Source organism: Tupaia chinensis, unplaced genomic scaffold (genome assembly GCF_000334495.1).
Source record: "Tupaia chinensis unplaced genomic scaffold, TupChi_1.0 Scaffold000049_1, whole genome shotgun sequence".
Classification (NCBI taxonomy): Eukaryota; Metazoa; Chordata; class Mammalia; order Scandentia; family Tupaiidae; genus Tupaia; species Tupaia belangeri.
The window spans coordinates 400,422-412,078 of record NW_006159507.1 but is presented as its reverse complement, the minus strand read 5'-3'; the positions used below and the strand labels follow the sequence as shown (position 1 = coordinate 412,078).

General features: G+C 51.9%; 1 protein-coding gene and 1 pseudogene across 5 annotated transcripts in view; both read right to left on the bottom strand.

Annotated features, from left to right (window-relative positions):
- Positions 1-1,387, bottom strand: part of LOC102492474 (DDB1- and CUL4-associated factor 5 pseudogene) — a 3,041-nt pseudogene extending 1,654 nt beyond the window's left edge.
- The window catches only part of NFATC2 (nuclear factor of activated T cells 2), a 181,831-nt gene that overhangs the window by 96,167 nt on the left and 74,007 nt on the right, over positions 1-11,657 (bottom strand). The window lies entirely within an intron of this gene.

The following is an 11,657-nucleotide window of genomic DNA, read 5'->3' as shown; positions in this document are numbered from 1 at the left end:
CCAGTTCAACCTCGCAGCCATTCTCTTCAGACTCAGACTCACTGGAAAGGGCCAGGAGGTGTCAGTCCTAGTAGAGCAGACAGGCGCTGCCGCTGAGATGCTGCATCCTCACACGTGGGTGGAGGTGCAGCTGACGCCACTGCATTGTGGTGGTGACCCGCAGGGGCCCCAGGTGGAAGGCGCTGTCAGCACACTCATCGACTGTGGGAGGTGGGGAGCATGGCAGTGAGGCTGAGGACTCAGAGTCAGTGGAGCCGAGTGCTCACTGACCCCTGCGTGCAGCTGGAGGACAGCACTCTCACTGAGGTCACTGTCGGACTCAGAGCTCCAGCCCTCAGTCTTTCAGCGGACCAGGGAGTCGAAGAAGGCCATCATCCAGGGGTCTTCCTGGACCGACAGGTTGGCACAGTCATGAGACAGGCCCTGCCCACTATTTAGCACAAAGCTGATGTCCTCTTCCTGGGTGTAGAAGCAGCGGGAGTCATCCTCTATCCCACCATCGAGGTCTCCAGTACCTCCGGGCTGTTTGTATGGACTCCAGATCTTGACCATCTTTTCTACACCAGCAGAACAAACCATGTAGGAGTGTGGATTCAATCGGGCCTGGTTAACAATAGACTGACGCCCCTTCACTGACCGCCCTACCAATGCCACCTGCCTCTGGATCTACAGGAATTCTCCACATGCGCAGGCTGAAGTTCGCAGAGCCTGAAAGGATATGCTGGTCACTGTCCCCTGCAGAACAGCAGCTTTTCATAGCGCATGAGTTGAAGAAACCTTGATTGTCAAACCGGAACACGGGCAGGCGAGAGTGGATGTCATAGAGCACAGGGGGCAGACGATACCTCGGGGCCAGAGCTGGGTCCCGTTGCTGTTGAATTGTACACTCATGGCACTTTGAAGGGACAGGTGGCCACCATAGCGCAGGAGAGAACTCAGAGGTTTTCAAATACCCCCTAGTCCCACTCCTTCCTTTGAATTGGCCATGGCCAATAACCAGGGCCCCACAGGGTTAAACATGACACTGCGAAAGGCGGATGGATAGTTTGCCAGGCAGAAGGGCTCTCCATGGGGAGACTCCCGGATGTCCCAAATGAGAACCTGTCCGTCATCTGAGGAACTGGCGAAAATGTCACTCACTAGGCTCGCTGACAAGCCACAGACTTGCATCTTCATGAGCAAGCACGCCCAAGGTCCCGCTGCTTTCAACATCACAGAGACTAACTTGCTCATCATTTCCTCCAGAGAACACTTTAGGGTCCCCGCTGTTAAAAGCCAGGCAAAAAATGTTCGAATGGTGCTCTCCTTTCAGCTGTACGGGCTTGACCCTGGAGGGGAGGGCTTGTTCCACGTGCCATAGTGGAACCGGCGGCCATCTCCTCCTCATGCTGCCCCCAGGCAGCTCTCCTCTTCATGCTTGAACCACCTTCGCCACCCACACTTGGCTTCACTCTTGGCCTCTCTGCTCCCCCCACCTAACCTCTCCCCATGCTGCGATCCGGATGGCTCTTTAACCAGCCATGGCAGACAGAGCGAGGTATCCTCAATGATCTTTTAAAAATGCAAAGGCACTGGATTCCCACATAGCCAGCCATGATTCAAGTCCCAAACCCGCCAGCTTGAAAATCACAAGTAAATAGATGAATAAATAAATAAATAAATAATTGATCAGAGCTGGACCATCCCCTGCTTACCATCACCCCTCCCCCCAACCTTCCTGTGGCCTTAGAATCACATCCCAGCAATGACACCAGGCTCTAGGAGACCTCCCACACCCCAGGTCTGCCCTCTCCCTCCGCCCCCACAGGCTCCTGCCAACACTAGGCATCCTTCTGTCCCCTGAACACACCAAGCGTTTTCCGATCTCAGGGCCTTTGCACAAGCCACTTTCTCTGCGTGGAATCTTCCACTAGTACATGTAGTTTCAGATCTTCAGGTCTTTCCTGAACCTCCTTATTTACACATACCCAGGGCTGGAACCAGCTCTTTTAGTCTTGCAAAATCCAGTTGTTATGTTTTTAGCAATTTTACAAGACAGTTGACACTACTTTGATTACTTTGGTATACATAGCCCCATGGGAATATTTACACCACAAAAAATTGGCAAATACAACAAATAAGGATTTGAGTTTTGTTGTTTTTTTCTGGAGAATTGAATGGTAAACATTTAGGACCACGCTCCCAGGATATTCCTTCGTTACCATTTGAAATGTCCTCATGTAGCCAATTGGATTGGCTTAGAGCTCTGCTCTGGTGAGACCTGTCGGTTTGGTCTGGCGTGGGCCATGACAATATGTTGAATGAAGGGTCACCATCAACAATAATGCAGGAGCTCACAGTGTCTGCTCTGCTCATGCCAAGCTCTGGGCACAGCGTTTCACATGTCACAGTCAGTCTACAGAGAATGAGGAACCTGAGGCTTGCTCAGGCAGGGAAACTTGCCCCCGTCCACAGACCTTGCAGGGCAGAGCCAGGATTTGCACTCTGGACTCTCGGGTTCCCAGTCCTCCCTCAAAACCCTGTGTTGTTTTTGTTTTTTGTTTTTGTTTTCATTTGACATAGGGCATGTGCACTCACCAGGGAGAGACAGAGAAGGAGAGAGGGAAAGTGAGAAATCACCCCTGGGGACACGGGGAGTCACAACTCCTCTTGCATTCTCTTCTTAGAATTTTGGGTACACATACACATGCCTGGTGTGATTTTCAAGTCACTGGGATTCAAACCATGTAGTCGGCATGTGGGATCCATCTTAACCACGCCACCTGCTGGCCGGTAAGCCCTCCCCCTCAGTCTCTACACCCCCAGGTCTCTGGCATCCTGTGTTCTCACAGCTGCCCTCTGATCTGGCCCATAGGTCAGCAAGTTATACTAAATTTGTTATCATTTTAAATATAAATCTATAATTATACATTTATTACGATTTATTATTATATTTATTAAATTATAAAATCAGGAGGGGGCAAGGACAGATGGCAGCAGCCCACATGAACGAAACTGTGGCTCCTTGGGAGAAATCCTGTCCCCTTAGGAAAGCCAAGAACAGCCCCTCGGAGTTCAGGGGAAGTCCCTTGGCTGAGCAGGGCCAGTGTGGGCAGGTGGAGCCCACCTCCCCTTGGGGAGAGTCCCCTCTCCTCCTCCGGGGAGCTACAGAAAGGGTGTGGTAGGATAGAAAACGCTGCTTTTCACGCTGGGTCAGACATCCCTGAATTTCAGTCCCATCTCTGCTTCTTAATAGCTGTGTGACTTCCGAATAGTCGCTGTACCCTTCTGAGCTTCATGTGCTCAAACGGAAGGGACGCCTCTCCTCCCTCTCCCCAGGCCTCTTTCTAAGGGCTACATAAAATGGCCTTGGTAGGGTGCCAGAGCGCAGCACACAGCAGGAACCCACGAATCGAGCGTTTTCCTTACATCAGAGGATGACACAGAGTGAAACCTGGAGGTGATATTACGGAACTGAATGGAAGGCGAAGAATGAATGTGAAAAATGAACCAAGTGAAAACCCATCTGACAGGGCCTCCCGTGCGGTAAGCCAGGCGCTAACTGCAGCCTTTTCTGGGGGCTGGCTTGATAGTCCCTGGGAGCATTACAAGGAGAGGCCAGATAAACTCCGCCATCTGGCCATCTTGCATGGAAAGAGCACACCCCTCAGTCATCCTTTCTCTAAAAGGTGTGGAAGGAATGGAGCTCTGACTGCAGACCAGGCTCCTTCTCACAGGGCCCTCTGGCTTTCCAGCATAGCCATTACTTGCTTCAAAAACTGAGTGATTTGCATTTTGCAAATGGAACTTGAGGTCTTGAGCTGACATGCTCGGCCCTGGAGGTCCCAGTTCCCTGTGGTTCCTATTTTAGGGAAGTCTTGGACAGAAGGCTTCAGGGCAACCTTTCCAGGCTTCTCCTGAGGTGAGGTCTGTGCAGCAGCCTGGGCCCTTGGGATCACCCTCCAGCCCAGCAGACACCTGCTGCAACGCAGAGGCTCGCCATCAGCTGCCTCCAAAGCTAAGCCTCCACTTCCCGCAGTCCAGGTAAGAGCGAAAGTTTTCTGCTTCTTGTAATTTCCCAGTCGGGCGGCACGGTTCCAGGAAGAAAGGGCGTTTTAGCACACACCGCGAGGAGCTGAATGCAGAGGGAGGCAGTGCCCACGGCAGGCACGGGGTGGAGTCATGCTACAGCTTCATGCCACTTCCACACACAGACCCGCCCGCCAAAGGGAACCAGTGAGCAAAACCGCAGCCTTGGAGGAAAGGTTTTGCTAATAATCTGCCCTGTCCCCTTGCTAGCTCAGCTACTTGGAAATGCAATCCGAGGAAGATCGAGTGGTTTGTGATTTATTCTCGGCCCCTTGCACAGTCCCGTACATAAATGATACCCTCCAGCCTCATCACTGGGAAAACTGCACCTCCATAGGCATAGACTTTTCAATCTATTCTGATCACTTGCAAGCAGAGGTCGTTTCATCTCATGACAGTGTTCTGAGGAAAGCAGTGTCACCCCCTGCACAGATGAAAAAGCTGAGGCTCAGCGAGATTAAGTGATTTGATCGGGATCCTGCAGCTCCCAGCAACCAGGTGGAACCCTCGCCTGGCCATGCCAGCTTCCTGGTGTCACTGCTGATCCCTGATTCAATGAGAGGAGAAATCCCTTGGAGTCCGGATTGTGCATTTTTGAACATACAGGTCTATTTCACTGGCTCAGTAAAAGGGGCTCAGAGGACAGACAAGGTCTCCGCCCCTCAAAGAGCCCCGGTTTCTCAGAGACAGTTAATCAGGCTCCCACATTCGAGCTCTGCCCAGTCTTAATGGCAACTTAACCGTCCAGACGCAAAGACAGAAGGGTATCGAGAGTTATTGATCCTAATTTTCCTTTCCCTTGTTACGAAAGTAGTAAGGGTTCATTTGTTATAGGAAAAGTAGGCACATTAGGAATAAAATACCCCCTTCAAATAAGTAAGCATGCTAGTGTACATCCTCCCAAACTTGTTTTTTAATTCAGAATTTTACTATTTCATTTATTTTATCTTTAACTGATTAATAATCATTTTATATCTTATAAAGTACAATGTGTGGTGTAATGCTATGTTTATACCATAGAATGATGATATCAAGCTAATGAAATCCGTAACATACTTAACATTTGGTGAGAACATTTAAAATCTATCCTTTCCTCAATTCTGAAATATACGATGCATCATTCTGTGTCATGGTCAGCATCCTGGGTAGCAGGTCCCTAGAGCGTATTTCTACATGAAATGCTATGCCCTTTAAAACGGGCTTCTAAGCACATAAACGTATTTGGGTTTACTTTACATATTGTTTCCACTTTCTAATCTAGTGTGACTATTTCCCTTGTCATTAAACTTCAGTTCGGAGACAGTCTCAAAGGAGCGTGTGGTATTTCCAGGGTTTAGCCCAGCCCACGGCCCGTCAGGTGCCTGGCCATGACAAGCAGGGGCTTACTCTCCGGGCCGTGCAAACGCGAGGTCAAGTCCCGATGTAAATTCTGTCCCCTGGTGCCTCCTTCTGTCTCCCGGCCCTGGCTTCCTGACCCAGTTTCAATTAACCCCTACCATGGGCATGTAGGTGGTTCCCGCCTTCCCCACTGTAAACTCGGCAGTGAGGTGCTCATAAATGGCACCTCCTTGAAAACGACTTTCCTATCAGGCCTACTCACAGCTTGTTAAGTACTCTCAGTTGGACGGCTCAGATCCGAAATGTGGGACTGATCATCAAAATGGCGACTGGCCAAACAAACTGTTTTGAATTTTGCTAAAATCAAACATTAACAATGTTAAGTAGCATTTCTGTTGAATTTGGAATATGAGGAAATTGGTGTCATCCTCAAAGATTTCACTCTGGAAAGAAGGGAAAAGCCCGTGGGGATGTCTTATTATGACTCCTGATGGCCACATGCAGGGAGAACATTTTTACAAACACACAGACCCCAAGTTCTGTGTTTATCTTTGGACCTGCTACCCTAACCCCATTCTCCACCCTCTACATACAATCCCGGCAAACTTAGTCCGTGATCAGATCTCATCTCTGCCATGCCAGTAAGTGTTACATATCCATCTAATAAGCATGTATTATTATATGAGAACTCTAACTATTGGGCCAGCCCCATAGCCTACTGATTAAGGGAGTCAGCTCTCACATGGCTGACCAAGGTTCGAATCCCAGCCCTGGCAGCTTGAAAACCCTCCCAGGCACCTATCTATGTATGACTCAAATCCCCACAAGAAGGAGAACTGAAGGAGAAGGGATTGTGGTATGGCCATACCCCATTGGGTGTTCATTCTCTCTTTCTCTCTCTCTCAAGCACATGAGCCCTCTGGCAATTAAAAGAAAAAAAAAAACCTAACTCTTTTTTTTTTTTTTTTTAAGAGAGAGTTTTGCTACAGGGCATGTGTGCTCACCATAGAGACAGAGAGAGACAAAGAGATAGAAAGCGAAAAATAACCCCCTGGGGGATGCCCACACTGCAATCCCTTTTCCTCTTGGGATTTTGGGCACACATGCCTGGCATGAGTTTTAAACCTCCGGGTCTGGGATTCAAACCACTGTTGACTACGTGAGACTTCAGCAATGTAACCATAACACCATCTGCTGGTCCCCAACCCTAACTCTTGATACCTACTTCTGCCCCATGCCTTACTGGATCCATCTTAAAGTCCTGTCAATTCTGTATCCTAATCCACCATGCTTGCCTCTTCCCTCACTTCCACCCCAGTATCCTTGTCAAAGAGGGGGCCTGGCATCCCTGCTTCCATCCTTGTCCAACCCAACCAACTACAGCCTTCCCACACAGCTTGAATGATCTTCAAAACCACAAGCCAGCAAGAGGCCCCTCTGCTCAGATCCCCCCTGGAGAGCAAATACCTAACTCGGACTCAAAAGCCAACATAGCCACATGACTCAGAGACCCCGGAAGATCGGCCGCTTCTCCTTCACTGATCCGCCCTCCCAGCCCCACCAGCTCTGGATCCTCAAATAGCCAGGTGAGCACCAGGGGCCCTCCTACCCTGGCTCTCCACATGTCTCTTTACCTCTGCCCCTCCCCAGACCCACCGGCTCATCCGGCCCTCCATTCACAACTGTCCTCAGATGGCCCCTTATTAGAGAGGCCTTCCTGGACACCCCACCCTGACACAGCAGCTCAGCCCTCGTCCGTGTTCATCCTCCCACCAGCTTTACACTGTGTCACCACCTGGCACTTGGCACCACCTCACACTGCACATGACATTAGAAGGGCAGCCCCCCTGCAGGGCAGCCCCGTGCACATGCTCTGCATGCAGAGCTCCAGGGGAGGGGTCTGGGTAGCTGCCTGCTCTCCAGACCCTGCCCTTCCCCGGGACAAAGAGCTGTTATAGTGCCCCCACTGGCTCCTCCCCAGAGCAGCAGTCCTCCTGGTCAGCAGCTGCTGTGTGTCACCACGCCTGTCCTGCTGGGCATGATGGGCAGGACTCGGCCAGCTGTAGTGATAGTACCTGGACTGCCCTGTTCCAAACAGAACGGACAGCATCTCCGGGGGCCTTGAGAAAAGGAGCTGCAGGTCTGCTGCATGACCCCGCTGGGATCCCCTGGCCAGGCCGCCTGTCAGGCAGGAGCCCTCTGTGATCGGTAGCCCCGCTGATGGTGGCACGTTCTGATATCCCACGGGGAGCCAGGAAAAGAGAATCAGACTCTGCACAGGCCCAGAGACGAGCAAGTCGGTCCCCCTCGGTATTCTAAATTAAGAATCAAGTCATTCTGCTTTTCTCACATCACTGGAAATTAAAAACAGACATATCTACCGCATAGCAAGCACGCTCGCTCGAGAGGCCTGATGGCCTGAAACACGCCAAATTGGTTTCCAATTACCATGTCCACATCTGAAACCCCGAGAAAGCCCTAGTCATCAGGGTGGGGAGATCAGAGGCGCATTAGCCTTATGGGATGCTGGACCAGATGTGCAGCCCAAGCCCGCCACTCACGGCCCCAGGGGGTCTTTGAATAAGAACGTGGATCATTCTGCCCCCACCCCAGGGGCTGGACACATGAGCTTCCCCGTCCACTGTCCCTCCAGCTCTGGGTCCTCTAGACAAAAATGTCAACGCGGCCCGGGCTCCCCCAGCAGGCCCATCCCAACCCCTAACCCCATTCTCCACCCTCTACATACAATCCCGGCAAACTTAGTCCGTGATCAGATCTCATCTCTGCCATGCCAGTAAGTGTTACATATCCATCTAATAAGCATGTATTATTATATGAGAACTCTAACTATTGGGCCAGCCCCATAGCCTACTGATTAAGGGAGTCAGCTCTCACATGGCTGACCAAGGTTCGAATCCCAGCCCTGGCAGCTTGAAAACCCTCCCAGGCACCTATCTATGTATGACTCAAATCCCCACAAGAAGGAGAACTGAAGGAGAAGGGATTGTGGTATGGCCATACCCCATTGGGTGTTCATTCTCTCTTTCTCTCTCTCTCAAGCACATGAGCCCTCTGGCAATTAAAAGAAAAAAAAAAACCTAACTCTTTTTTTTTTTTTTTTAAGAGAGAGTTTTGCTACAGGGCATGTGTGCTCACCATAGAGACAGAGAGAGACAAAGAGATAGAAAGCGAACAATAACCCCCTGGGGGATGCCCACACTGCAATCCCTTTTCCTCTTGGGATTTTGGGCACACATGCCTGGCATGAGTTTTAAACCTCCGGGTCTGGGATTCAAACCACTGTTGACTACGTGAGACTTCAGCAATGTAACCATAACACCATCTGCTGGTCCCCAACCCTAACTCTTGATACCTACTTCTGCCCCATGCCTTACTGGATCCATCTTAAAGTCCTGTCAATTCTGTATCCTAATCCACCATGCTTGCCTCTTCCCTCACTTCCACCCCAGTATCCTTGTCAAAGAGGGGGCCTGGCATCCCTGCTTCCATCCTTGTCCAACCCAACCAACTACAGCCTTCCCACACAGCTTGAATGATCTTCAAAACCACAAGCCAGCAAGAGGCCCCTCTGCTCAGATCCCCCCTGGAGAGCAAATACCTAACTCGGACTCAAAAGCCAACATAGCCACATGACTCAGAGACCCCGGAAGATCGGCCGCTTCTCCTTCACTGATCCGCCCTCCCAGCCCCACCAGCTCTGGATCCTCAAATAGCCAGGTGAGCACCAGGGGCCCTCCTACCCTGGCTCTCCACATGTCTCTTTACCTCTGCCCCTCCCCAGACCCACCGGCTCATCCGGCCCTCCATTCACAACTGTCCTCAGATGGCCCCTTATTAGAGAGGCCTTCCTGGACACCCCACCCTGACACAGCAGCTCAGCCCTCGTCCGTGTTCATCCTCCCACCAGCTTTACACTGTGTCACCACCTGGCACTTGGCACCACCTCACACTGCACATGACATTAGAAGGGCAGCCCCCCTGCAGGGCAGCCCCGTGCACATGCTCTGCATGCAGAGCTCCAGGGGAGGGGTCTGGGTAGCTGCCTGCTCTCCAGACCCTGCCCTTCCCCGGGACAAAGAGCTGTTATAGTGCCCCCACTGGCTCCTCCCCAGAGCAGCAGTCCTCCTGGTCAGCAGCTGCTGTGTGTCACCACGCCTGTCCTGCTGGGCATGATGGGCAGGACTCGGCCAGCTGTAGTGATAGTACCTGGACTGCCCTGTTCCAAACAGAACGGACAGCATCTCCGGGGGCCTTGAGAAAAGGAGCTGCAGGTCTGCTGCATGACCCCGCTGGGATCCCCTGGCCAGGCCGCCTGTCAGGCAGGAGCCCTCTGTGATCGGTAGCCCCGCTGATGGTGGCACGTTCTGATATCCCACGGGGAGCCAGGAAAAGAGAATCAGACTCTGCACAGGCCCAGAGACGAGCAAGTCGGTCCCCCTCGGTATTCTAAATTAAGAATCAAGTCATTCTGCTTTTCTCACATCACTGGAAATTAAAAACAGACATATCTACCGCATAGCAAGCACGCTCGCTCGAGAGGCCTGATGGCCTGAAACACGCCAAATTGGTTTCCAATTACCATGTCCACATCTGAAACCCCGAGAAAGCCCTAGTCATCAGGGTGGGGAGATCAGAGGCGCATTAGCCTTATGGGATGCTGGACCAGATGTGCAGCCCAAGCCCGCCACTCACGGCCCCAGGGGGTCTTTGAATAAGAACGTGGATCATTCTGCCCCCACCCCAGGGGCTGGACACATGAGCTTCCCCGTCCACTGTCCCTCCAGCTCTGGGTCCTCTAGACAAAAATGTCAACGCGGCCCGGGCTCCCCCAGCAGGCCCATCCCAACTGTTTCTCTGGGCCAAGGAGCAACTGAGTCATATGGGAGATGAGTCTGGAAGTCCTGGATTAAGATATGCAAACGCCTCTGAGTCAACCTGCAGTGGGAGTCCGGTTTTATTTGTTTTGTTTTGTTTTTCAGAAGCCAAACAAGTACTTTTCAAGTCTTCTTCCGGTATTTTCCTTGTGCTCAGCCCGGGAACACGGAGATCGAGAGCATGAGCCTGGAGCCCGACCCTCTGGGTTTACAGTCATCTCCAGAATCTTTACGGATCAGTTCCAGGACCCCCGTGGGCCCCCAACTGCAGATGCTCATGTCGCTTATAAGAAATGGCATGGACGCCGTTCATCACGTAGCACACCTTCCCACACCTCGTCATCTCCAGGTTACTTCTAATACACGTCAATGCCACGGCTGGACTCAGAGGAGGGCACAGACACACGCAGCCCTTCCTTCTGTTTCGGATGTTTTCAGTCTGCGATTGGCTGAACTCATGACCGGGGAACTGCAGGGACGGAGAGCCCTGACTCTCCTGGCACTTACTGTGCCGTGGCAGGGAGTTAGTGTCGTCCCCAGGCCTCAGTTTCCCCATCTATAGACGGGGCTGAAGGCTCTGCAGACCCCGACAGGCCACTGGGCAGAGTGAGTTCCGTATAAAGCACGTGACAGACATTCAACGTGGAAATGTTAACTTCCATTCTTTTTGGGCTTGGCAATTAAATTCCTCTTCTCTGGTCTCAATTCTTGGAAGAAATAGCCTCAAAGGCTGCTGTCTTCTGCTCTAGGACTAACTGATTGTCAGGTACCTTTAGAATACAATCTAAGGTCCTCATCGCAGCCTGCAAAACCACGCGTGGCCCGCCCGTCACCCACTCTGTCTTTCCTAATCTGGGCTAGCTACGCGGGCCTCCTTGCTGCTCTTAAGCAGGCCACATGTCTCTCTACTGGGACCTTTGTACGAGTTAGTCCCTTAGCCCAGAACGCACTTCCCTGGGTGTTCTCACAGCTGGTTCCTCCCGATCCTTCCGGTCTCAGCCTAAAGGCTGGGTCTCTCTGAGGAGGCTGGCTGGCCTGGCTCTGTCACCTCTTGCTCTGAGCTTCCTTCCCAGCAGTGACAAGTGTCATCACAGGCATTTGCCTTTTATGTGCCACTTCCACTAAAACACAAGCTGGCCCATCGCTGCCGCCTGGCACCTCGAACAGCAGCCGGCACGTCGTAGATGTTCATAAACATCACTGAGTAAACACATGAACAGACTGAGTCTCCGGGTCCTCTGGGGATCGGCCCATCGCAGAGCGAGTCATCCTCCACTGACCCCGGGAAAGGAGGCTTATTCGTGTCTGGCAGAGAGTGCCCACGTGGAGTCTGCCCACGTTCGCCCATCTGAGCCA